Source organism: Schistocerca piceifrons, chromosome 5, assembly GCF_021461385.2.
Source record: "Schistocerca piceifrons isolate TAMUIC-IGC-003096 chromosome 5, iqSchPice1.1, whole genome shotgun sequence".
NCBI lineage: Eukaryota > Metazoa > Arthropoda > Insecta > Orthoptera > Acrididae > Schistocerca > Schistocerca piceifrons.
The window spans coordinates 612,043,082-612,067,902 of NC_060142.1; positions in this window are offsets into that span (position 1 = coordinate 612,043,082).

Sequence of the window (24,821 nt, forward strand, 5' to 3'; positions counted from 1 at the left end):
TGCTAATACTCGGATAACAGTAAGGAAGTCATTGAACATTTTATTGATAGCCAACGATCATTGCTATTACAGATCTACCACAGTGTCATGTGTAAGTCTATGTATGTTGGAAATAGAGTATATAAATTTATTCTGCTTTATCCATTTAATAAGTGTTGTTGTGTCTGTGTGACCTCTTTCACCAAATGAACAACAGACTTTTCAGACAGAGAGAGTGGAATGGTTGAGGATATTTTAGACCATGATCGAGTATCATCAAACAAATAAATTAAATTTTTCAGCTGTGTAAAAATTCTGATCTTTACTGCTTGATTTTTTTTACATAATGAAGTGTACTCTATTTTGAGTGTATAATGGCGATTAGAGGGGAGTTGCTATTTACTGTACTAGTTCAGTTTTAGAGCCAACAAATTTAAATACTATTAAAGGCAATAAACAGACTGCTAGGTGCACAGCCAACCCAGGAGCCAAATATGACTGACACATAATTCTGGAGACCAGATTTATCTTCTTGAGCAAGAGTGTCTATTTTTCGGTTGTGTCGCAAGTGTTCCAACGAGTAATGCTCCACATCCTACCCTTTGTGGAACAAATTCGTAAATGAAACGAAGTTTTTAACGTCCCAATCCTTGTAGCCTCTGCTTCTTTCAAACGTTTTTGTACGCTTTGTGATAGCAATCAAAATTACAAGGAATGGATTACTGATATCTAAAGCAAGACGAGAAATTGTAAATGTAACTACATTTGTGGAACTTCGCATCAAGACGAAATGCTTTATGATGCAGCTATTCTAAATATGACTGAAAAGAAAACGTGGGATAAGATATTAAAACATAGTAAGTCTGCTCTGATATACAGGGTGATTCAAAAAGAATACCACAACTCTAGGAATTTAAAATTCTGCAACGACAAAAGGCAGAGCTAAGCACTATCTGTCGGCGAATTAAGGGAGCTATAAAGTTTCATCTAGTTGTACATTTGTTCGCTTGAGGCGCTGTTGACTAGGCGTCAGCGTCAGTTGATGTTAAGATGGCGACCGCTCAACAGAAAGCTTTTTGTGTTATTGAGTACGGCAGAAGTGAATCGACGACAGTTGTTCAGCGTGCATTTCGAACGAAGTATGGTGTTAAACCTCCTGATAGGTGGTGTATTAAACGTTGGTATAAACAGTTTACAGAGAATGGGTGTTTGTGCCAAGGCAAAAGTTCTGGACGGCCGAGAACGAGTAATGAAAATGTAGCACGCATCCAGCAAGCATTTGTTCGCAACCCAGGAAAATCGACTCGCAGAGCTAGCAGAGAGCTGCAAATTCCACAATCAACTGTATGGAGAGTCCTACGAAAAAGGTTAGTTATGAAACCTTATCGTCAGAAATTGGTTCAAGCACGTCAACTACCCGAGGCGATGGATCGGCCGGCAGGCAGCCCGTGACAGAGCACTTCATCACTGGCCTCCAAGAAGCCCTGATCTTACCCCCTGCGATTTTTTCTTATGGGGGTATGTTAAGGATATGGTGTTTCGGCCACCTCTCCCAGCCACCATTGATGATTTGAAACGAGAAATAACAGCAGCTATCCAAACTGTTACGCCTGATATGCTACAGAGAGTGCGGAACGAGTTGGAGTATCGGGTTGATATTGCTCGAGTATCTGGAGGGGGCCATATTGAACATCTCTGAACCTGCTTTTGAGTGAAAAAGAAACCTTTTTAAATACTCTTTGTAATGATGTATAACAGAAGGTTATATTATGTTTCTTTCATTAAATACACATTTTTAAAGTTGTGGTATTCTTTTTAATCACCCTGTATATACTAAAAGTGACTGAATCTCAGAAAGTGGAAGACTTGCGGAATTAGACTTTAATGTGCCTTTTGTTGCAACGCTGATCATTAATAGTTCAACACGAGTGCAACCACACTTTGCTCATGTTGACAGCTGCCACAAACAGTGGCAAAAGCTGTGGATGAGGTGGCCAGCCTGTCTGTGTAAAGTGTTGAGTAACGTATGACTGCAAATATTGGATCTTCTGCGAAGTGGGATGTCGATACTGCCTCTAGTCAGGACACACAGAGCCACTGTGTCTGCAAAATATTAACAAAGTAATTCTGTTCCACACACATCTGACACTGGGGAAATGGGAATCAATATGATCTCACATTCTAAATCCTTACCTGCTCCTTGTGCAACGACTCAAAGAAACTGTTGACGCAAACAGAAGAATCGCAAAGCTATACGCTCAGTGCAGACTTTACTCAGTGAAATTGGCTGCCCTGAAACAAATGCAGAGCAAAATGCTCTGTCACTCACTAAGCCGACAACGACAGTCTTCCAAAAGTCGGAACTGACGATGATATTCGGAGTAATAATCGGTAACTGTTCATATCTCTAGAGACTTGCATTGAAAACGTATCGTATCAGTGGGACACTTGTGCTCCAATCACATTAATTGATCAGAATACATAGGAGCAATCGGGACACCCGAAGCAACAGATATCACGCCCGCACCTGAGCTGTAGATACCACGTCTGCACCTCACAGCCTGTTATGGCGAATTTTTGAATACTATCATTTGAGCTAAGACTATAAAACAACTTACTCCTGTTTTTTGCATAGAGTGGTTGCCACAACAGTTTCGGAAATAGGTTCGCAATTTTGTCATTGGAATTTTAACAATTTTGCAACCGAAATGGAACTCAGTGTATTCGGATACCTCCCGTTTTCTCCTCAATCAGACGGTAAAGCCGAACATTCCAATCACGCTTTCAACCCTCAGATATTTAAACTACTAGTTTCGTACTCTACGGAAAATGCTTTGTTGTTATCTCTCAGCACCTATCGCACATTGCTTTTTTATGATACTTCGCTAGCAAAGATATTACTCGGTCGTCGTCATCGCACTTTCTTGCGTCTGTTTCCTCTTAACATTTTACTCTAGATGCGAACTTCGCCATAACGTTCTAAACGAATAACGAGTTTTTCTACCGTGTCTGTAACAAGCCTCACAGATGGGAATGCGGCATCTTCTCTCAGACCGCTGACCGAGTTTGCGACAGATCAGGTACCCAATGACGGCATCAAAACGAGTGACGTTCTCGTCATTATTGTGATACTGCTGTAAATGATTACGTTTCTAAAACCCTGTCTATAAATCACGATATTGCTCTCGAGCAGAATTTGCTGGTGCCTGATGTTGGGGCGCATATGGGTGAACCGGTGGATAGACAACTCTACCGTGGAGTCGACCGCTTCCCGCGCACACAGCTGGAGCATCCTTTGCCGATCTCTGTGATGTCTGTCACGGACATCGATCCCGCATCAGCCATTCGGCCTTTGGCATCCTCAGCAGTGCTGTGCGTCCTGCCTCCTGTTTTCTGGCGCGTGTTCCTGACGTTTCGTCAGGCGAATGGCATGGCGCCGGTTGATTGGTCTCGTATGCCACCGCGTCGCAACAAACTTCTCCAGCCTCTACATATACATCTACATGATTACCCTGCAGTTCACAGTTAGTGCGCAGGAGTGCTCATCGAACCGCCTGCGAGCAATTTTCCTACCGTCCCACTCTTGAACAACGCATGGGACAAACGAACACTTAACTTTTCCCGTGTGAACTCTGTTATGATGGTCATTTCTCACTATCGTGATGGGCTCTAAAAACAATTTTCACACTCAGAGGAGTATGTAGGTAATTGTAATGTCATGAAATTGTACTCTCGTAACGAAAACCGCCTTTCGTTTAATGACTGCCATCCAATTCTCCTATCGTACCCTTGGCACTACTTCCTCTATGTCCCGACTATTAAAAATGAGGAGCTCCTCATTACACTTTTTTCGATGTCCTCCACCAGTACTAAGTGATGCGGATCCCACATTGCACAGCAAAGGTCCAGAAGATAATGGAAAAGAATAGTGTAAGTAGTTTGTTTAGTAGCCCTGTTGCATTTTATAAGTGTTCTATCAACAAATCGGAGACTTAGGTTTGCTTTTCTCACAACTTTATTTATTTCCAACTAAAGTCATTCTTAATTGTAATCCCTGAGTATTTATTTGATCTGACAGTCTTTGAATTTGTGTGGTTTATCGTGTAACCGAAGTTAGCGGATTTGCTTTAGTACTCATGTAGATGACTTCCCACTTTTCTTTATATAGAGTCAATCGTCACTTTTTGCACCACACAGATATCTTTCCCAGAACATATTGAAATTGGTTTTGTTCATTCTGATAACTTTACAAGACGATAAGTCACAATGTCAACTGCAACGTATGTTAGTGGGCTACGCAGATTGCCTCCTACATCGTTTACGTAGATCGAGAACAGCAGAGGCATTGTAACACTTCCATGCGGATGCCTGCACTACTTCTACCTTACTCGATGGCTTTCTGTCTGTTGCTACGAACTGTGACCTGTGTGACATGAAACCACGAATACAGACGCACAGCTGAGACGATACTCGATAGGCACGCAGTTTAATTAGATACCGCTTGTGAGGAATGGTGTCAGCCTTCTGTAAATCTAAAAATGTGGAATTAATTTGAGATCCCTGTCGATAGCTCTCATTATTTCGTGAGAGAGAAGAATAAGTTGTGTTTCAGGACGACATTTCCTGAATCCGTGCTGGCTAATTGTCAATAAACAGTTTTTTTAGAGTTAATAATCTTCCAGCCGAGTATATGTAATAAAATTCTATTGAAAATTGACGTTGCCAATACGGGTCTGCAATTCCGCGGCTTATTCCTGTTTTCTTCCTCGGATTTTTGCGTGACTTGTGCAACTTTGGAGTCTTTCCTGTCTTTCCAGTGTTCAACGTCATCACGGCACGAGCCTCACGTCGTCGCCCGCTCGCACACGAAGCGACGACTGTCAGCTCTTTTAGAAGGGGGCACGGGGACTCGACGTTGTGTTGATCGACTGTACGTGGCACACATCGCGCCACACACATCACTGCAGAGGACGAGTTTCCTAACAGCCCACCACCATGCCACCGCTAGCCTCGCTCTCTCAAGAGCTCATAGTCTACTTATGGGCAGCACCCCTTTTACCATAAGAGCATGCCGTCATAGCTGGGACTCACTGCAGGCAAATATAAACCACAGAGCGTCTTTTTAATTTGCAGCATTCCCAGCTCCGGCTCTGACCTCTGATGTCAGAATAAATGGAACTAGTACTACACCACCCATGTAAGAGTACTGCCCAGAAAGTAATGCATCGCTTCCTTATTCTTCGACAATTCTTTATTAAACATAATGAGAATTACACACACGAAAGCATGTTGTTCTATCCACACACCCAATTTTTTTCATGTAATCTCTGTCTCGTTTTATTAACTTACTCCAGCACGACACAAGGACCTGTATGCCCTGTCAATACCAATACTTGTCCTTGTGGCAGAGCCAGTGCTTCACTGTGTGAACTTCCTTTGCTGGTTGGCAGATGCAGCGCCAACTACCGAGTCGTTATGCGTCTGTCCTTCCAAACGACATCAGCTCGCTGCAACATGTCAGGTGTGAGAACCGTGGATGGGCTCTCCGACAGCTACAAATCGTGGAGCTCCTCCGAACCGCCTTCTCATGACATCCTCCAGGCCCCGACTAACTGTACTTCGTCGACAGCAGATGGTCCACAGACTTCACCCAGGCGTTTGTGAACATTCCCAACGATTTCTTTCTCTGCAGTGAGAAATTCAGTGACGGCACCTTGCTTGTAGCGTACATCACCCACAGACGCCATTTCGAAACTGTCCTACGGCTACGCTGTGTATCGGAAGTGACGGGAACTTAGCGCGCTCACTAATGAGACTTCGAACAATACATACGTAACGTTGTCAATTCTTAGCATTGTTTTCGAGTGAGAAAAAAAGAAATGCGTTGCGTTACATTCTGGGAAACCCTCGAATAATAGAAAGAAACTGTTTGACGACTGTCCTGAGAGACAATGATTCAGTGATCCATTGCATCATGTAAAATGAAATGTCGTGTAGCGACGGCCTCCCGACGGGCAGACCTCATCGCCTGGTGCAAGTCTTTTGAGGTGACCCCACTTCGGCGACTTGCGCGTCGATTAGGATGAGACGACGAAGACGACACAAACACCCAGTCACCGAGAAAAAAGAAATCTAGAACACAGCCGGGAATCGAACCAGGACGCCCCGGTTTGAGAAGCTGGAGTGCTGTCCACTCAGTTAAGGTAGCGGACTACATCGTAGAAATGGAACATCTACATCAAAGGATATGCAGATTAGGTCTAAATCTATCAATCTTGTAAACAGAGAAAATAAATATGCTGACGTTTTAACCACTTAACGAATGTTGATGTTGTATGTGCCACATCGTCCACTTGCCGACACAGCATTGCTGTCCTTCATCTCTGTGGGCGGCAGTGCGTGGTGGCTGGAGTTGATTAGCCTGGTCCCTCTGCACAGGTCGTGAAGGTTAGCGCCGAAGTCTGCTGGCAAATCCTACAGAGCCAGGCATTCGCCATTCAGGTGGACGCATTACGGGTCGTCTATGCTCAGACAGGGATGACGTTTTGCATGTGGCGGAATTACACAGCTGACAACCAAGGAATTAGATTTTAAATCGATGATAGAGGTCATGAGAATGACTCATTGCAGAATCTCGGATCAGTACTGGAATGAACTGCAATGGCAATTTTAGGTGGGAGAGCAGGTTCAGGAAAGGTAAAAGAGTGGTATACTCGCAAAGAAAAGTACTGGAGCAGAGAGTGAATTAGAACGACATGGAGTAGGCTGAAATCATGGGATCGGATCAACACCAATTGTTAAAGCACACCGAGTCCAGCCATCCACGTCTGGAGGGAAAATCTCAGCATGAAAGTTTTCGAAGGAAACATAATGAAGTCTCACTCATTACTGAATGTCTCCACCGAATATGCTCAGTTAGCCTCATCAAGGAGCTGGAAATAAGCCTCCTGCACTGTCTAGCTCACCGATTTCAATGCAATCTTGTGCTTCCAAAGGGCTAAAATTTTGTCTCCACATTTTATCATTGGATGATATATCAGTGACGGTCAATAAGTAGTTTCTACTGGTCACTTATCAGCCCTCGTTCCTTGCTGCCACTCTTCATCTGAACGTTCCGAAAAGCCCTTAGAATATTTCATTTGCGGCCGATTGTCGCGTATGACCTCTCAGGTACTCGAGTCAGGCGCACGTAGTCCTAGTTTTGTTCTGCGGGATGTCATGCTAAAAGCTGTGCCCAATCAGATAGTATCTAGGTGGCTTCATGGTGGTCGGACTCCGTTACGAAGGTTAATGTCCCCCGTGTTTTTTCACGGAGGTGCTGGTTCCCGCGAAAGAATCTGTATTCCTAGCACAGAGAGCTGGCAACACTCCCCTATGTCAATAGTAAACCTGTCGCAGTGAAGGCTTTCCCTTGGAAAACTGTGATTCTCGTTGCCATTGCTTCAGGGAAGGATTCCTGCTCCACCAACACGCACTTAGCAGTCCCTTTTTATATGACAGATAGGTGCATCCCACTCATATACTGTAATATTTTGGCACCCACTGTAATATATTAGGTTTATTTCAATCAAATGCTAATATAAGCCGGTCGCTGTGGTCGAGTGGTTCTAGGCGCTTCAGCCCGGAACCGCGTTGCATTTACGGTCGCAGGTTCGAATCCTTCCTCGGGCATGGATGTGTGTGATTTCCTTAAGTTAGTTAGGTTTAAGTAGTTCGAAGACTATGGGACTGATGACCTCAGATGTTGAGTCACTTAGTGCTTAGAGTCGTTTGAACTATTTTTTTTTTTTTTGCTAACATAATAGTTAGCAACGTTAATGTTGCTAAAGAGAACCTCCCCAAACAATATCCCTCATCCCAAATAAGCAAATATTTATCAGTGTCATGCTTATGTGTATGATGGAAATATTGTATTTACCGTTCCACCTTGTCGTTGTACAGTAATTGCAATCATCTATATATCCAACACTCACTCCATTCCCCTCCAACTATACGAGATAAGGATAACTTCTCCTCCATTCTACCATTTTACCGTCTGTAACGCTTCATCAAGTGAGACGTTAGTCGTTATATATGGTGAACCTCTATACCGCCCACGCTAAAGGTAAAGGGAGAAGGTTTGAAACCTGTTGATTCGGCCACGAGAAGAATAGCTTGTTGGATAACGGTTTACATCTATGCAGAGGTTGGCTGTCCACTCGCTTGGGTGTTAGGGCCATGGGAACGCTGAACGCAATGAATTCAACAAGTTATAAGTAATGCCATACGGCCTTGCGATACATGGTGTCCTAATGGAACAATAGCGGCGCTGGGAACTCAGACGCTATTTGGCAAACATAGAACACAGGTCTCCCGGCAGCTGCCAAACTTCAGACGCAGTAAAGTTAAGCTATTCTCGGAAATGTTTGTAACTACACCTTGCGACACTAGCAGTTGTTATGGAATTATTGCGGCTCTGAGGACTCCAAGGCTATTTTGCAAGTTCAGAATGGGGCTGTGTCAGCAGCTGCCATGTGTTACTTCTCAGTTGACTGCAATAACTACGTTTCCCAGGCCTCAGTTATACCAGGAAACTCATTTGCGTCGGGGTTAATAGTGTGTGAAGTGGTGACAGCCGCGCGTGCAGCTGGAACCAATCCGAAGGAAGGGAATGGCGGTTCAGCCTGAATCGGTGGAGAAGGGAAAAGCAAAGTGCCGACTGTCAAAGGTAAACTGCCGTAGTAAACGTTCTGTAGTTCCATTTATGGGTAGCATCAGTTAATTCTGAGCGGTCAAAGAATGGAGGACAGGCAGTTTGTGGGTTTCATTAGCTATCAGGATAGACTGGAAATCTGTTATGGTGTTACAGCAGCTGGATTAAACCTTATTTGTGGTGTAAAGAATGAGCGTTTATTAGGCAATACAAATATAGATATTAATTGAGACCTTGTTTGTCAGTGTAAAAGGATGGAAACGTTTATTAAAGGATGTGAATAAAACCCTTTTCACTTTTGATTTATTTTGCCATGTTAGTCTCTTCATCGGTAAACGAGTTATTTCCAATGTGCCTCATGTCAGTTTTCAGCGTCCGCCGTAATCTTTGTCTAATGACAGATTAGTTTCGTGTTTGTTTCTTCTATACTTCAGCCTTGGCTTCAATGCAGTTCGACGGTCCTAATGAATGGACGCTCGATCTTCACTACCATCACAAGGGCCACTTATTTCTGCTTATCCCCATGGAGGAACCTTGTATAGTGACACTCGCTACCAAAATAATTAAAGGTGTAGGTGTTGTGATAGTTGCCGAGAGAAATTAATTTAAGTACTTGCTGAATCGGGGAGGGGACTGGCAGTGCATATTCCCCCACATAATTGTGATTTTAATCTGTCTCCTCCTTTATTCTCTCCTTCCCTCCCACTCCCATCTCTTACTGTGTCTCTTTCTCTTCTCTTTCACACACACACCCACACACACACACACACACACACACACACACACACACACACACACACACACACACAGAGAGAAAGGTATCAACCTAATATGAGACTGCCCTTTAATTATGAGATCCTCAGTATGCTGTAGTGTACCAACATATTGCCTGCGGTTGGGTCATAGGTTTGGAAAGGGAAATAGTCGGTTGACCTAAGTGAGAGGGAGTCTTTACCTGACTATGTTATTATAATGCCCTTATTACAAATGATATGGCATGCAATAAGTACTGAATTGATAACTATGAGGGTTTTATGACCTCTGACCTTATCCAGTAAACAGTAACGACTCCTGATATACTTGCCCTAAAGAATGTGTACCCACGAAGAGACCAAGTCTGTACACAGCAGTGGTATATGACTATCACAGTTTCTCTGTTTAAAATGAAATCTCAGCACTGACTGAGCGGGTATCTTCGACATGGCCCGCTCAAGTCCCTAGCTAAGTGACTCGGATCCAATCAGTTGCACTGCAGCAACTACAGGTAATTGTGTTTCGCTGTCCTATTCAATTCACTTCGGCTGCCTCTGCTGATGCAACAATCATTTTCGTAATGTGATTGCAATACATCAGTGGGAGCAGCCTGCTTCCGTGATTTATTCAAGTTCCTCCTTCGCGTCCTAACACGGCGAGCTATCGAAGGGCCCTCTTCATCTTATTGGCTCTAATGCTGTGTTACTCTTCCGAGGCTGAGTGGAGGGTGGGTGGCGTCTGTCGTTAAATTATTTCTTAAGCCTACTATAACCTGCTCAAGGCATGTGGGTTCCTATCCCAAAAATTCACTCCCATAATATCTCTCTTATCCATGCTCCTTGTCTGCCAGTATACCCCCTTTCTTTTTACAGCTTCTAGTGTTATCACTACAAGTGGTTGCTACCTTGCCGTCTCTGTTCAGTAGCTTTCCCCGATGCGTTTAGGACCCTCTGAAGTTTTATGTAACAGGTGACCCACATCACTTGTAACATTTGTTATGTTGCGAACTAATGATATTTGGCCATTCTCGTGGTTCCTACATCTCAGTTACCCGTATAACTGGTATTACCCTTCAGGGTAGCGTCAACTAAAAAACTTTATTCACCAAGTTTCCTTCCATTAGGAATGTGGGTGCACTCAACGACAGTTATTGACTTTCAAATGATAGAGCACAGCAATCTGTCACCCTTTTCTTTCAGGATTTATTACGGAAATTAGATTTCGTCTAGTGCCTAGCCATTATCAATGCACTATTTCTTAGTATCAACGCATGTCCTAGTACGTCGGTCACCTGTTCGTCTTCAACGAACTGTGACCGAAGCCCGTACAACAGCGGACCGTCCCTATCCTAGAACCTTTGGGCAGCATTTTCTCCGTTGCGTTTAGGAGGCTCTGACATTTTCGTTTAGCGCCGTCCAAGGTATCAGCAGTATCTCTTGTCTCGTAACTTTTCCTCAGGTATCTTTGCAACTAAAAAGACTATGCCATATCCCACAATACCAATGTTTTCTTTTGTGTTTTGTTTTCGTTTCGTTTCCTTCTTAATCACAATCTACTCTGATTTCAGCTACACACGTTTCTCCTGAAGACTGACAACCACGTGCTACATCGTAATAAATTCAGATAAAGCCACAGGATCGTAGTCCATTTGTTGTACTTCCAGTGGCGTGGCGCTCCTAGTTTACTGTATAGCTAGAGTTTCATCTGTTCGTAGAATATAGATAAAATATGCTGCAGGAACCTTCCCTTTAATAGAATTTAACTGTTAGTACTGAAAACTAATCCAATTTGAACGTAACTGCAGAAATGCAAAATATGGTGCTGCTGTGTGGAACTGACAGTGATTTATACTTCAAGGAAGATCATACTAATACGAAACATTGGACGTTTCTAGATTCTCCGTCTAATTTAACAACTGGAGGCTGTAATTAGCTTCCATCAATCTTGTCGGTTTTTAATACTTCACATCAACTCTGATCCTGACAAATTAACGTCTAAAGCAATCAGGACTAATCTGAGAACTTTTATCTAATTAAATGTCATGTTACACTGTCAGAGAAATAAACGAATCCCGCTTCGTTTTTCATAATTGCATGGCAAGTGGATGTTCAGGGAAGTGGTATGAGTTACCAACATATTTGTCATCTATTGGAAGCTATTAAAAGCTTTAAAAGTTTTCTGATTAGAAAAGGATATCGTGTCTAGTGACCTTCTTGCGCTATAGTTATTTGTTTCTCAAAGTCATTGAAAGTGTTTATACCTTTGAAACGTTATGCCATGTTTTTGGTACGTCCGTTAACTCTGATAGTGTGACAGTAAAACATCAAGTTCAGGTGATGTTCTGCTTTTAATCTAGTTGTTTGTAATGAAGTGTACATTTATGGCGAAAAGAACAATTAACACATATCACTACTGGAAATGGTTTGGCTGTATCGCACATGAATCATACAGCTGATTACTGTTCATAAAAACAGTAATTTTCAGACCGTTCCATATAATATTGGCAGTGTGTACACATATTGAACTCATGTCGTTCAAGAAACAGATAGTTAATTTCGTGTCTAATATTTATGATTATAAAAATTAATCAAATGTTTCGCTGCAATCCTTGGCAATACTGTTAATGACATTACAGTGAAAAGCAGATAAAAACGTCGCGTTTTGTCGTAATAACTCATATGTTCGTGGTGAATTTGCTGTCTCCTAGAGGTAACTAAGAAATTTGTAGTGCTGGCCGGGGTGGCCGAGCGGTTCTAGGCGCTACAGTCTGGAGCCGTGCGACCGCTATGGTCGCAGGTTCGAATCCTGCCTCGGGCATGGATGTGTGAGATGTCTTTAGTTAGTTAGGTTTAAGGAGTTCTAAGTTCTAGGGGACTGATGACCTCAGATGTTAAGTCCCATAGTGCTCAGAGCCATTTCAACCATTTGAACCAAATTTGTAGTACGTTATCATTGTGTTTGTAACTAATATTTACAATAGGTGTATTTGTACACTACATCTGTACAGGGTGAACCACAGCATCTAATGACAAGGGTTTCAGTGCTGAAGGAATTACCATGTTTGCATATAGTGATGTTGCTGTGATCTTCAGCCTGAAGACTAGTTTGGTACATCACTTTATAGTAGTCTTTTCTATGCAAGCCTCTTCGTCTCGGAATAACTTCTGCAACCTACATCCTCTGGGGCCTGCTTACTGTAATAATCCCTAGGTCTCCCTCTACCATATTTACACCATATTTACCGCTAACACTTCTGTCCATTGCCCCATCGAGAATTCCTTGATGCCATAGGACGTGTACCGTCAACCGAGCCGTTAATTGAGTTGGCTTGTCATCCAAACTACATTCAAAACCTCAGTTCTAGATATTTGATCTGCCAGCGTACTTTTCAGCATTCTCCTCTAGCAACAGATTTCTAACGCTTGTATTCTCTTCTTGTCTGAACTGTTAATCGTCCACGTTTCACCTCCCTACAAAGCTAATTCATATTGTATGGTAATAAATTCCTCTCTTCCGCAAACGATCTTCTTCTTATTGCCAGTATGCTATTTCTTCCCTTTGGTGCTAAACTCATCTACTTGTTTGTGTGTCGCGTTTCCTTGTCTAATTCCCTTAGCAACAGCTGATTTAATTCGATTACATTCCTTTACTCTTGTTTATTGTTGTTTTTCTATTGGTCATCTAGCAACTTCTTTTCAAATACACAATCTATTTTCATTTCCTATCATCTCCGCATGCCAGTTCCGTACTCACTGATTCTTACTGACCAGTCTGATACATTTCAGGATATTCTCCATCATTACAAGATTTTATTCTGAGTCTACGTCTGCTCCTGGTTACGCTTTCGTAACCAGTAAGTGATTTCAGAATCTTTGCCTAAACATGATGTAATCTAACTGAAATCCATTTGTATCTCCCAGAATTTCCTAGTGTGCCTCTATCTCTTGCGATTCTTGAAAAGGATATTAGCTACACTCCTGGAAATTGAAATAAGAACACCGTGAATTCGTTCTCCCAGGAAGGGGAAACTTTATTGACACATTCCTGGGGTCAGATACATCACATGATCACACTGACAGAACCACAGGCGCATAGACACAGGCAACAGAGCATGCACAATGTCGGCACTAGTACAGTGTATATCCACCTTTCGCAGCAATGCAGGCTGCTATTCTCCCATGGAGACGATCGTAGAGATGCTGGATGTAGTCCTGTGGAACGGCTTGCCATGCCATTTCCACCTGGCGCCTCAGTTGGACCAGCGTTCGTGCTGGACGTGCAGACCGTGTGAGACGACGCTTCATCCAGTCCCAAACATGCTCAATGGGGGACAGATCCGGAGATCTTGCTGGCCAGGGTAGTTGACTTACACCTTCTAGAGCACGTTGGGTGGCACGGGATACATGCGGACGTGCATTGTCCTGTTGGAACAGCAAGTTCACTTGCCGGTCTAGGAATGGTAGAACGATGGGTTCGATGACGGTTTGGATGTACCATGCACTATTCAGTGTCCCCTCGACGATCACCAGTGGTGTACGGCCAGTGTAGGAGATCGCTCCCCACACCATGATGACGGGTGTTGGCCCTGTGTGCCTCGGTCGTATGCAGTCCTGATTGTGGCGCTCACCTGCACGGCGCCAAACACGCATACCACCATCATTGGCACCAAGGCAGAAGCGACTCTCATCGCTGAAGACGACACGTCTCCATTCGTCCCTCCATTCACGCCTGTCGCGACACCACTGGAGGCGGGCTGCACGATGTTGGGGCGTGAGCGGAAGACGGCCTAACGGTGTGCGGGACCGTAGCCCAGCTTCATGGAGACGGTTGCGAATGGTCCTCGCCGATACCCCAGGAGCTACAGTGTCCCTAATTTGCTGGGAAGTGGCGGTGCGGTCCCCTACGGCACTGCGTAGGATCCTACGGTCTTGGCGTGCATCCGTGCGTCGCTGCGGTCCGGTCCCAGGTCGACGGGCACGTGCACCTTCCGCCGACCACTGGCGACAACATCGATGTACTGTGGAGACCTCACGCCCCACGTGTTGAGCAATTCGGCGGTACGTCCACCCGGCCTCCCGCATGCCCACTATACGCCCTCGCTCAAAGTCCGTCAACTGCACATACGGTTCACGTCCACGCTGTCGCGGCATGCTACCAGTGTTAAAGACTGCGATGGAGCTCCGTATGCCACGGCAAACTGGCTGACACTGACGGCGGCGGTGCACAAATGCTGCGCAGCTAGCACCATTCGACGGCCAACACCGCGGTTCCTGGTGTGTCCGCTGTGCCGTGCGTGTGATCATTGCTTGTACAGCCCTCTCGCAGTGTCCGGAGCAAGTATGGTGGGTCTGACACACCGGTGTCAATGTATTCTTTTTTCCATTTCCAGGAGTGTATTATTACCTAAATTTATTGCCGAAATCAATACTCTTTTGTTTATCTCATTTCTTCTACTAATCCAACATACTGCAGTAACATAGTCCTTTACTCTTTCAGCTACAACCGCATTCCAGTCACTCATGACTATTAGATTTTCATATCTCTTCAAGTACTGAATAATAGTTCTGTATCCTCATACACTTTCTCCATCTCTTCCTCTTCTGTTTGCTACGTAGGCATGTATGTGCGAACTATTGGTTTCGGTGTTATTTTGCCGTATTTTCTTATTAGAACAATCCTAGCACTCAGCTGTTCAAAGTAACTCACTCTCTGCCCGACCTTCTAATTCATAATGAATCCTATGCACCTCTTGCTGGTATTAGCCTATATTCCTCCGACCAAAAATCCTTGTCTTCTTTAGATTTCACCTCACTGACTGACACTGTATCTAAATCGAACTTCTACATTCCCTTTTATAGACTTTCAAGTATGCCTACCACCTTCACACTTCTCGCATTCCACGATCCGACTCGCAGAACGTTATCTTTGGTTGATTAATCAATCTCTCTCTCGTGACCATCTCCTCTTTTGCAGCTCCCTTCCGGAAATCTGAACTGGGAACTGATCCGAAATGATAATCATGGAACTTTTTCAGTTACAGGCTACTACCACACTTACCAATAAATCCAAGTATTCGTGTTATACTCTTGTGGTGCCCTGTGTTATATGCCCAAGGACACATCAGGAAAATCTCGTTTGGTGTGTGTAGAAACGGAACTTCTTGCAAGTAATAACACCGAAGCCACCAAGCAGTGTAGGAGCGATCACGGTTTAGGAAGAGGAGCGTACCCTGCTTTAACAAAACAGCAAGACGTAAAGGCTACATACCATGTCTGATCCATATATTTTGTGATACGAGGCCGGTCTGGTAAAGGAATGAGCAATTTTGAAACAACGTCATGATTAAATACAGACACGTTGCAGTTCCACTTGAATGGACCATAGCTGCTATCGAAGCTGTTCTACACCGAAAATTGCAGAGTAAAAAATGGTTCAAATGGCTCGGAGCACTATGGGACTTAACATCTGAGGTAAGATAAGGACATCACACACATCCATGCCCGAGCCAATATTCGAACCAGCGCCCGTAGCAGTCACGCGGTTCCGGACTGAAGCATCTAGTACCGCTCGGCCACCGCTGCCGGCAAAATTGCAATGTAAATCATGTGACTAGCTAAACCAGACTATTTAATCCAGCGTAATGCTTTCCGAATATGCGTAATTCGTATAAAATATTGTAGCAAACTCATACATGTGCTGAATGAAAATTCCTTTCCAGTGAGATGGTGACAGAGCAATAGGTGAAGAAGATGCTATAATATCTGCTGTTAAATTCTGTAATAAAGAAAAGAGTAGGCAGCGCCATTAAGAACAGTCTGTTGAAGAAGTATCATAATCTACCTTACTTCTTCTTCGTTTCACCCAACTTTGGGGTACGTTGAATCAATCACTTCTGTGTGTTCTGTGCCTTTCTTTTCGCCCAGTACTGTTTCATTCTTTCTGATCTTGCTTTTCTTTCCTCATCAGAGATGACAATCGTTCTTTTCTTTCTATTTAGGAGCTGGAATCCCTCTTTTCTGTCTTTGCTTATCATTTTTGCGGTCCTGTCTGTGAGCATTTTTTCTGTGATGTGTAGTTCTCTTAAGTCTTTCTCTGTTTGGATAAACCAATTTGGTTTGGATTTTTTATTCCTGAAGTAGTCAAACATTCTTTTTGTAAGTATATTTGGGTTCATTCTGAGAATGTGCCCATAAAACTCAATTCTTCTCTTCCTCATTGTATCCGAAAGTTTTTCTGTGGTTTTGTAGAGTGTTTCATTTTTGGTATGAATTAGTTTGTCGTTATGAAATTTGGGGCCTAAAATTGTTCTCAATATTTTTCTTTCTTTGATCTCTAGCCTTTCAATTGGGCCATGGTTAGTGATAGATAATGTCTCAGCTGCATATAGTGCTTCTGGTTTAATGACAGTGTTGTAATGTTTTATTTTTGAATTCCATGAGAGGGACTTTTTATTATAAGTATTTTTAGTAAGCTGAAAGGCTAGTTCAACTTTGTTTCTTCTTAATTCTATTGCTTTCTTCTCAAGGGCGTTCCAGCTAATCCATTCACCAAGATATTTGAATTCTTTAACAATTTCGATCTTTTGGTCTCTTACTTTAAGATATTTCATTGGATTTTTTATATTTGTGATTATTTTGGTTTTTTCAAAAGAAATTTTAAGGCCTATTTTCTCTGCTTGTTTCTGTAATTCGAGGATCTGTTCTTTGGCTTCTTCCCATGTTTCAGCTAGTAGGGCCATATCATCTGCAAATGCTAGGCAATTAACCTTGATGCCTTTGTTTTTTGTTCCTAGTCGGATTCCACTATTGATTTTCTTGTTCCATTCTCTTACTATTTTTTCTAGGGCACAGTTAAATAACAATGGAGAGAGTCCATCACCTTGTCGTACTCCAGTTTTTATCTCAAATAGGTCTGAGAGTTCTCCCATAAATTTAATTTTGGAGTATGTGTTGGTGATGGTTTCTCTAATTAGGTTTGTAATTTTATTGTCTAGGTTCAATTCTTTTAATATGGAGATTAGAGATTCCCTGTCTATGGAGTCGTACGCCTTTTGAAAGTCAATGAATGTGATGACATACGCTTTTGCTCTCGATTTTTGGTAGGCCATAAGATTTTTGAGGTTTAGAATTTGTTCTGGGCAGGATCTTCCCTTTCTGAAGCCTGCCTGGTATTCTCCAAGTTGACAATCTAGCTGGGGTTCTGCTCTGTTCAAAAGGACTTTGGACAGTATTTTGTATGTTACGTCAAGGAGCGAAATCCCTCTGTAATTGTTGTGGTCTGTTCTGGATCCCCTCTTATGAATTGGGTGAATGAGGGCCATCTTCCATTCATCCGGAATTCTTTCTGTTTTCCATATTTCTTCAAATATGTTTTGGAGAGATTCTATGGCATTTCTATTGACATTTTTCCACAGTTCAGCTGTAATTTGGTTCTCTCCCGAAGCCTTATAGTTTTTGAGATTCAAAATGATTGATTGTAGTTCCTCGACGGTGGGTGGTTCTGAGTTAGGACATGTTGAAGTTGAGTTGCTGAAATCCATTTTTTCAATTGGTTCTTTACAGTTGAGAAGGTTTCTGAAATATTCGCTCAAAATTTTGCAATTATCCCTGTTGTTGTGTGCAATATTACCATTTTTATCTTGTAATTGGAGTGTCCGTGGGCTGTACTTGGTTATTTTTTGTTTAAAAGTTCTGTAAAAGCTCCTGGTCTTGTTTTTGTTGAAGTCTTCGTTGATCTGCAAAAGGAGTTGATCTACTTGTGCTTTTTTAATTCTTTTGAGGTTTTTACTCACTAGTTTTCTTACACTCAGGAAATTTTGCGTATTATATTCATTTTTCTGAGATTGCATCTGTTGCCATACTTTCTTTCTTTGCTCAATAAGTTTGTCACATTCCTCTGTCCACCATGCGTGTTTTTTGATTTCGGTTATAGGTGCTATTTGTTCAGCTTTGGTTAGTAGCCTTTCCTTCATTTGATCCCAATTTTGGTTCCTTATATCTTGAGTCGCGAGGGGAAACTCCTTCGAATTCATTATCTTTTCTGGATCGTATCTTCTGCTTTTGGGTTTACTGTTTCTATCTTTCCTTTTGGGGATAATTTTGAGTTTTATTTTAGAAAGATAGTGATCAGAATCCAAGTTTGCTCCTCTGAGTACTTTGACATTTTGTATTTCTGTATGGTGTTTCCATTTTATCGCCACATGATCAAGTTGAAATTCACCCAAGTGTGGGTTTGGTCAGGTCCATGTCTTCTGTTTTCTGGGTAGTCTCTTAAAGGCTGTGGATTTCAGGATCAAGCCATGCGCTTGGCAGAGTTCTACTAATCTGACTCCATTTTGGTTAGTTCTATTGTGCGCTGGGTAGTTTCCAACAATATTTTTGTATTTCTTCTCTTTTCCTACTTGAGCATTGAAGTCCCCCTAAGTATGATGTTGTGTTTGTCTGGGATCTTTTGCACCGCGTCATCTAGTTGTTCCCAAAAACGTTCCACCTTTTCCTTATTTTTCCTATTGTCTTCATTTATGGGGGCATGTGCATTCACAATTGTGTATACTCTATTAGCAGATTTAAAAGTGAGTGTGGAGAGTCTTTCCGATTGTGATTGAAAGCTGATAATGGAGTCTAAAATACTTTTATCTATTATAAAGCCCGTTCCGAGGTGGGGTCTGTTTTTCATTATTCTTTTGCCTACCTTTCCTTTGTATATTCTGAAACCTCCTTACTACTAAAGGTAAAAAATACGCTCTAGAATTGTATAGCAGTGCCGAGCATTCCCGGACATTTGATTAACAAGTAAGAATCTAACTTTACGTGTTTGGGCATGTTCTGCTGATTAGGTTTGACGTACTAATCCAAGATCAGAGCTCAACTGCGGTGAGTTGTAATGCCCTTCCAACTGCCCTTTATGAGAATAAGCCACACTGAAGATACTGTTACTCCAGATCACGAGAGAGGGGAAACGTGTTTCAGATAAATGACGAATGTAACTTCGTTGGTCATGTCTTAATACACTACCATATTTTCCTTCCTTTCACTGAAAAACAGTCATAGAATTCCCTTATAGAAGAACCAATGACAGGCTACAATAATTAGTGTGTCCCTAAATTGGCGTAAAACATGTTTACTCTCGTTTTCCTGACAAAGCTCTCCTCTTTCTGTCTTGTGTTTTACTGTGTCATTTTATTGATTTGATGCTCCACATGTGTAATCATTGTTAATAAGAATTCACGTATAATGCAAATAATATCGTCGATGTAGAAAAGTTGTGATACTAGCTATGACGTCATCCATTCAGTATCTAACAGCTGTGGAAAACAAAGTGTAAGAAATCGTCCCGTGATTCATAATCTTGATTGGACAAAGAGATATGAATGAATCCCTTCCAGTTTGTTCAAATACCAATGGTAATAATAAATAGTGTACAGAGTAACACATATATTGGCAGAGCGCTGAATAGAAATGACTCTGTTTTACCTAATAGCAATTGTCGCTGAAAACGCTCAGGCAGCTATTCATCATACATTCATAGTACTGGTAATCATGTGAAGCGAGTAAACAAACAGAATGCAGCCGGTGTTCATTCACTTACACTGAGGTGTCAAAAGTAATGGGATAGCGATATGCACGTATACAGATGGTGGCAGTATCACGTACACAATATGTAAAATTTAAATACATTGACGAAGCTGTCATTTGTAGTCAGGTGATGCACAAGAAAAGGCATCCGACGTGATTATGGCCTCACGACGGGAGTTAACAGAGTTTGAACGCGGAATGGCAGCCGGAGCTAGACGCATGAGACATTCCATTTCGGAAACCGTTCATTAATTCAGTAATCCGAGATCCACTGTGGCAAGAGTGTGCCCATAGGGCCACATTTCAGACAGAGAACTCAGTGTCTGACAGCTTTCATTCAACGACCGAAAGCAGTGGTGTTTCCATAGAGTTGCCAGTGCTAACAGACAAGCAACATTTCGTGAAGTAATCGGAAATACCAATGTGGGACGCATGACGAACGTATCCCTTAGGACAATGCGACGAAATCTGAGGTTAATGGGCTATGGCAGCAGACGACCGACGCGAGTATTTTTGCTAACAACACGACATCGCCTGAAACGCCTCTCCTCGGTTCGTGACCAAATCATTTCGTCCGTAGAAGATTGGACAACCGTGATCTGGTCAGATAAGTCATGATTTCAGTTGGTAAGAGCTGACAGCTGGTTCGACCGCGGCTTAGACCCCACGAAGCTACGGACCTAAGATGTCAATAAGGAACTGTGCAAGATGGCAGTGTGGGTTAGGTTTACATGCAATAGACTGGATACTATGGTCCAAATGAACCGATCATTGACTGGAAATGGTGATGCTAGGCTACATGGGGACCATTTTCATTCATTCATAGACTTCATGCTCGTAAAGAACGATGGGATTCCTATAGATCACAACGTGCCACGTCACTGGATATTTCTTTTGGACAATTCGAGTTAATGATATGGCTACCCAGGTCGTCTGACATGAATCCGATTGAACATTTCCGGGTTCAACCTGCGGATTTCGGAGCTAGAATATACCTGAGGTACTCTTGCCTGTCATAAGAGGTTACTGAAAAGCCTAATAACATGTGGTCCCTGTTTAGAGTTCGAGCTCCACCATTCACAATTCTACAGAAATGTGAGCCATTTCGGGAAGGATGCCTTAAGTGTTGCATCATGTATCCACCAAATGCTGGGACCTTCCTACAACTATTACTGTAATGGAAATGTAATTGCACTCGCAATCTAGATTTTTGGGCAAGGGTACCTTACAGATTGCCTAATATACATCGATTTTGAGCTGTCATCCACCAAACCATCTGTTATAATGGATCCATCGTTTTCATTCAATATCCAGCAAGGTAGCCAGTCAATCTTTTCAGGTCGTCATGTACCCTTTTGGTAATAAAAAATGAAATGAAATGGTGGTGTGGCATTGTTAGTCAGGAGGCCCAGTGCAGGAAAATTTGGCTGCCAGATACAAGTCGTATTTGAAGTGATGCAACGTTGGATGACTAGCGCCTCAGGGCTGATGAGATGTTGATGAGAACAATACAGCACCCAGCACAGAAAATCTCTAATCCAGCCTGAAATCAAAACCAGGTCATCTGCATGGTAGGGAAGCATGTTTCAACTCAGCAAAGCTGGTGGACTCTTTTGATCATAGATCTCTGGGAACACAGGGATCACATTACTAAGGCCTCCATTGCAAACTCCTCATGTATGCCAAGGAGTTGACGCCCATCTATTGGTGCATCGGCACTTCCCGAGGTAACCATCCTGCCATCTGGTCGTTGATGTGGCTGGGTAGTGCCTGTGGGGAGAGCCCCTGGTCACACGTGTTGGCTTCATGGTGGATGACCAAGAATGTTGTGGATTAAGTTGCGAGACGCTAACAGTTGAACGTTCCCAGCAGTCTCTAAAACAGGTAATGCACAGTATAGTGCTGAGAGATACGACCCCAAATCATTCCCTTCTCTGGCTACACAACGGTAAGAATGTGGGTTAAAGATCAAGGACTAGCCTGTTCACCCTAACACTTTGTTTGTGCAAGTTCTGATGAGGATCCTTTATGACAACCATGTACCTGTTTCTCGTCAAGTCATTAGAGGAAAAGTTTGGGGAAGTGGTGGGAATGTCCAAAATGGGAAAACAGAATCCCCTTCCCAGTCGAATGCATTGCAGCTTAAACATAATCCATGGGATTATATTCTGTAAAGATCTCCTCTTGGAGTCTGATGATGAGTCACACGCCAATCTAGAGCCACGAGGTGTACACTTGGTTAGGCGTGTGTATAGAGGGCGTGGAAACTACAGGGTTGCTACCAGTGCCTTCATCTTGGCCTTTGAGTGTGATAAATTATCTGAAAAGTTAAGGTGATGGTATACTGGCGTGATACTAAACCCTATGTGGTGTTTCAAATGCCAGGAATTTGGGCACAAGTCCTCTTCATGTAATGCCAGACCCACATGGAAGTGTGGTTGTCCGGCACACATGACTATTCCTTGTGCACCTCCTCCCATTTGTAACAACTGCAGAGAGTATCATTCCTTGTGTTCGCCAGACTTCACATTTTATCAGAATGAGGATAAGATAATGGAATGTAAGACTAAGTACAGACTGACCTACACAGGGGAAGAATAGAAATACAACCATGTTACCATTATACACATGATGGCCTCAGATACAACGGCTATGACGACATAGACCTTTCTAAAAGTGGCATCCTCATCAGCTACACTTCTTAAAGTGGGCCCATAGGACCGCCAGCTTAAAAAAAAATATTGTCCCTTTGATGGTTGGTGGCTCTCCTTCTGCCATTCCTACCATACACTTACTTCAGAAGCAATGCAATCCCGCCCCCCCAACCCCCCCCCTCCCTCAAGCCATTGGAGACCTCAGTCCCCATCCCTCAACTGAGGAAGCACCAAACTTCTCTGGTGTCTGTCACTAGGAAGCAGTCCCTCAGAGCACTAACTTTGACGGGTTCAGCATTCATGAAGTTGAACACCAGCCAGTGGCGGAAGGAGCCACAAGCTACTGGTCCTAGAGCTTCATGATCATCATTGGTTCCTGAGAGCAACTCGGCCTCCTTGTCAGTGAAACAAGGAGAAGGGAGAGGAGAGAAAGAAGCCTATAAAGAAGAAAGAGGTGCCAGTGGCCCTCACACCACCAATTCTGGCAAGTTCCAATTCTGTGAAATTCTAGAGTCCCCCAAGCACCTAAATCACCCCGAGCTTCAGAACCAATGGAGACAATCCTCCAGAAGCATCCAACTGGTGACAGCAGGTGACTCTGGGGCATAAACTGCCTCTCCGCTCATTTCATGCCCTCCAAGTATACTGTAATCTTAATCTTCCAGTGGAATTGCGTCTGGTTTTTGCACCACTGGCTGAGTTATGACAGGTTATGACAGGTTCTTCACCAGCTCTCTGCATTCCCCTTCAAGATACTTGTTTTCCAGCGATGTAGGCTGGTTAACGGGGATATTCTATGAACTGTATTAACTATGACAGGGTGTCATGTGGAGTGTGTATACATGTTCTTGACTCTGAATACAGTGAATCTGTGCCTATCAAAACAACATTAAAAGCTGTGGCCGTCAGGGTAAGGACAACATAGAATTTGTATGTTTCCCCAGACATTATAAATCACTATGCCGTGGAACCATGAGCACTGGCTGCTGCAAAGCCGTCGAAAATCTATTGACCCAAGTCGAACCATGTCTTTTAAATACTGGTGCTCCCACATATTCACTGTGGCACATGGAATCTAATTGGCCATTGATCCTTCAGTTTGCATCCCTGGCGTTCTGCAGTCTATCCGCTGGAGAGTTCATGACGATATGTGTAGTTATCACTTTCCGATCTTCTTGTCCCTCCCTCTGCGTCACTCCACTTGCCGCCTACCCAGATGGGCTCTTACGAAAACTGACTGTGTTGCTTTCATATCTGCTGCCACTGTTGGATCACCACCACATGGCATTATCTACGTGTTCGTCCAAAACACAACTGCGACCATTGTTTCTGGAGCTGAATTGATAATCCCTTCGCCCCAATATATCCCTGACAGAAGACAGTGCGTTGGTGGTCGCTAGAAATTGCTAAAGCCTTTAGAGATCGCAGACGGTCTGTCCAACGCCATAAGCGGCACCAGTCCCTGGAGCACCTCATTGCCTTTAAATGGCATTGCCCTGTCCCACTAACTCATAAAGAGGCCGAAGTAGGAGTGCTGGGAGCGATGCATTTCAGCCATTGGATCACGTACCTCTCCTTTTCTGGTTTGGAAAAAGATCAGATGCCTTTACAGATTCCAGACCCCAGCAGGTCTGCCTGGGATTTCCACAAATGGAGCTGTATATACCGACCCAGACGCAATCTCCGAACATTTTGTGACGCATTATGCTCGAACGTACGCATCTGAGAATTATCAACCTGCCTTTTATATCCTAAAAGAGCAGATGGAACCAAAGTGCTTATCTTTTACTACACACCTCCTTAGGGCGTACAATGCTCCATTCAGTGAGCAGGAATTCCTCAGTGCTCTTGTCAATTGCGCTTATACAGCTCCTGGGCCAGACTGACTTCACTACCAAGTGCTTAAACATCTCTGAATCACATTCTTGCCGTCTGTAGCCGCATCGGGAGTGGAGTGAAAGCATCATCGTGCTAATGCTGAAACCTGATTAGAAACTCCTAGAAATGGAGAGCTACTACCATGTAAACCTCACCAAAGATTTGTGTAAGCCACTCGAATGCATGTTGAGCTGGCGGCTGTGTTGGCTGCTTGAGTCTCTGGGCCTTATTGCTCTGTCCCAGGGTGGTTTCCATCAAGGTCACTGATAATGTGGTAAACCTAGAGACTTC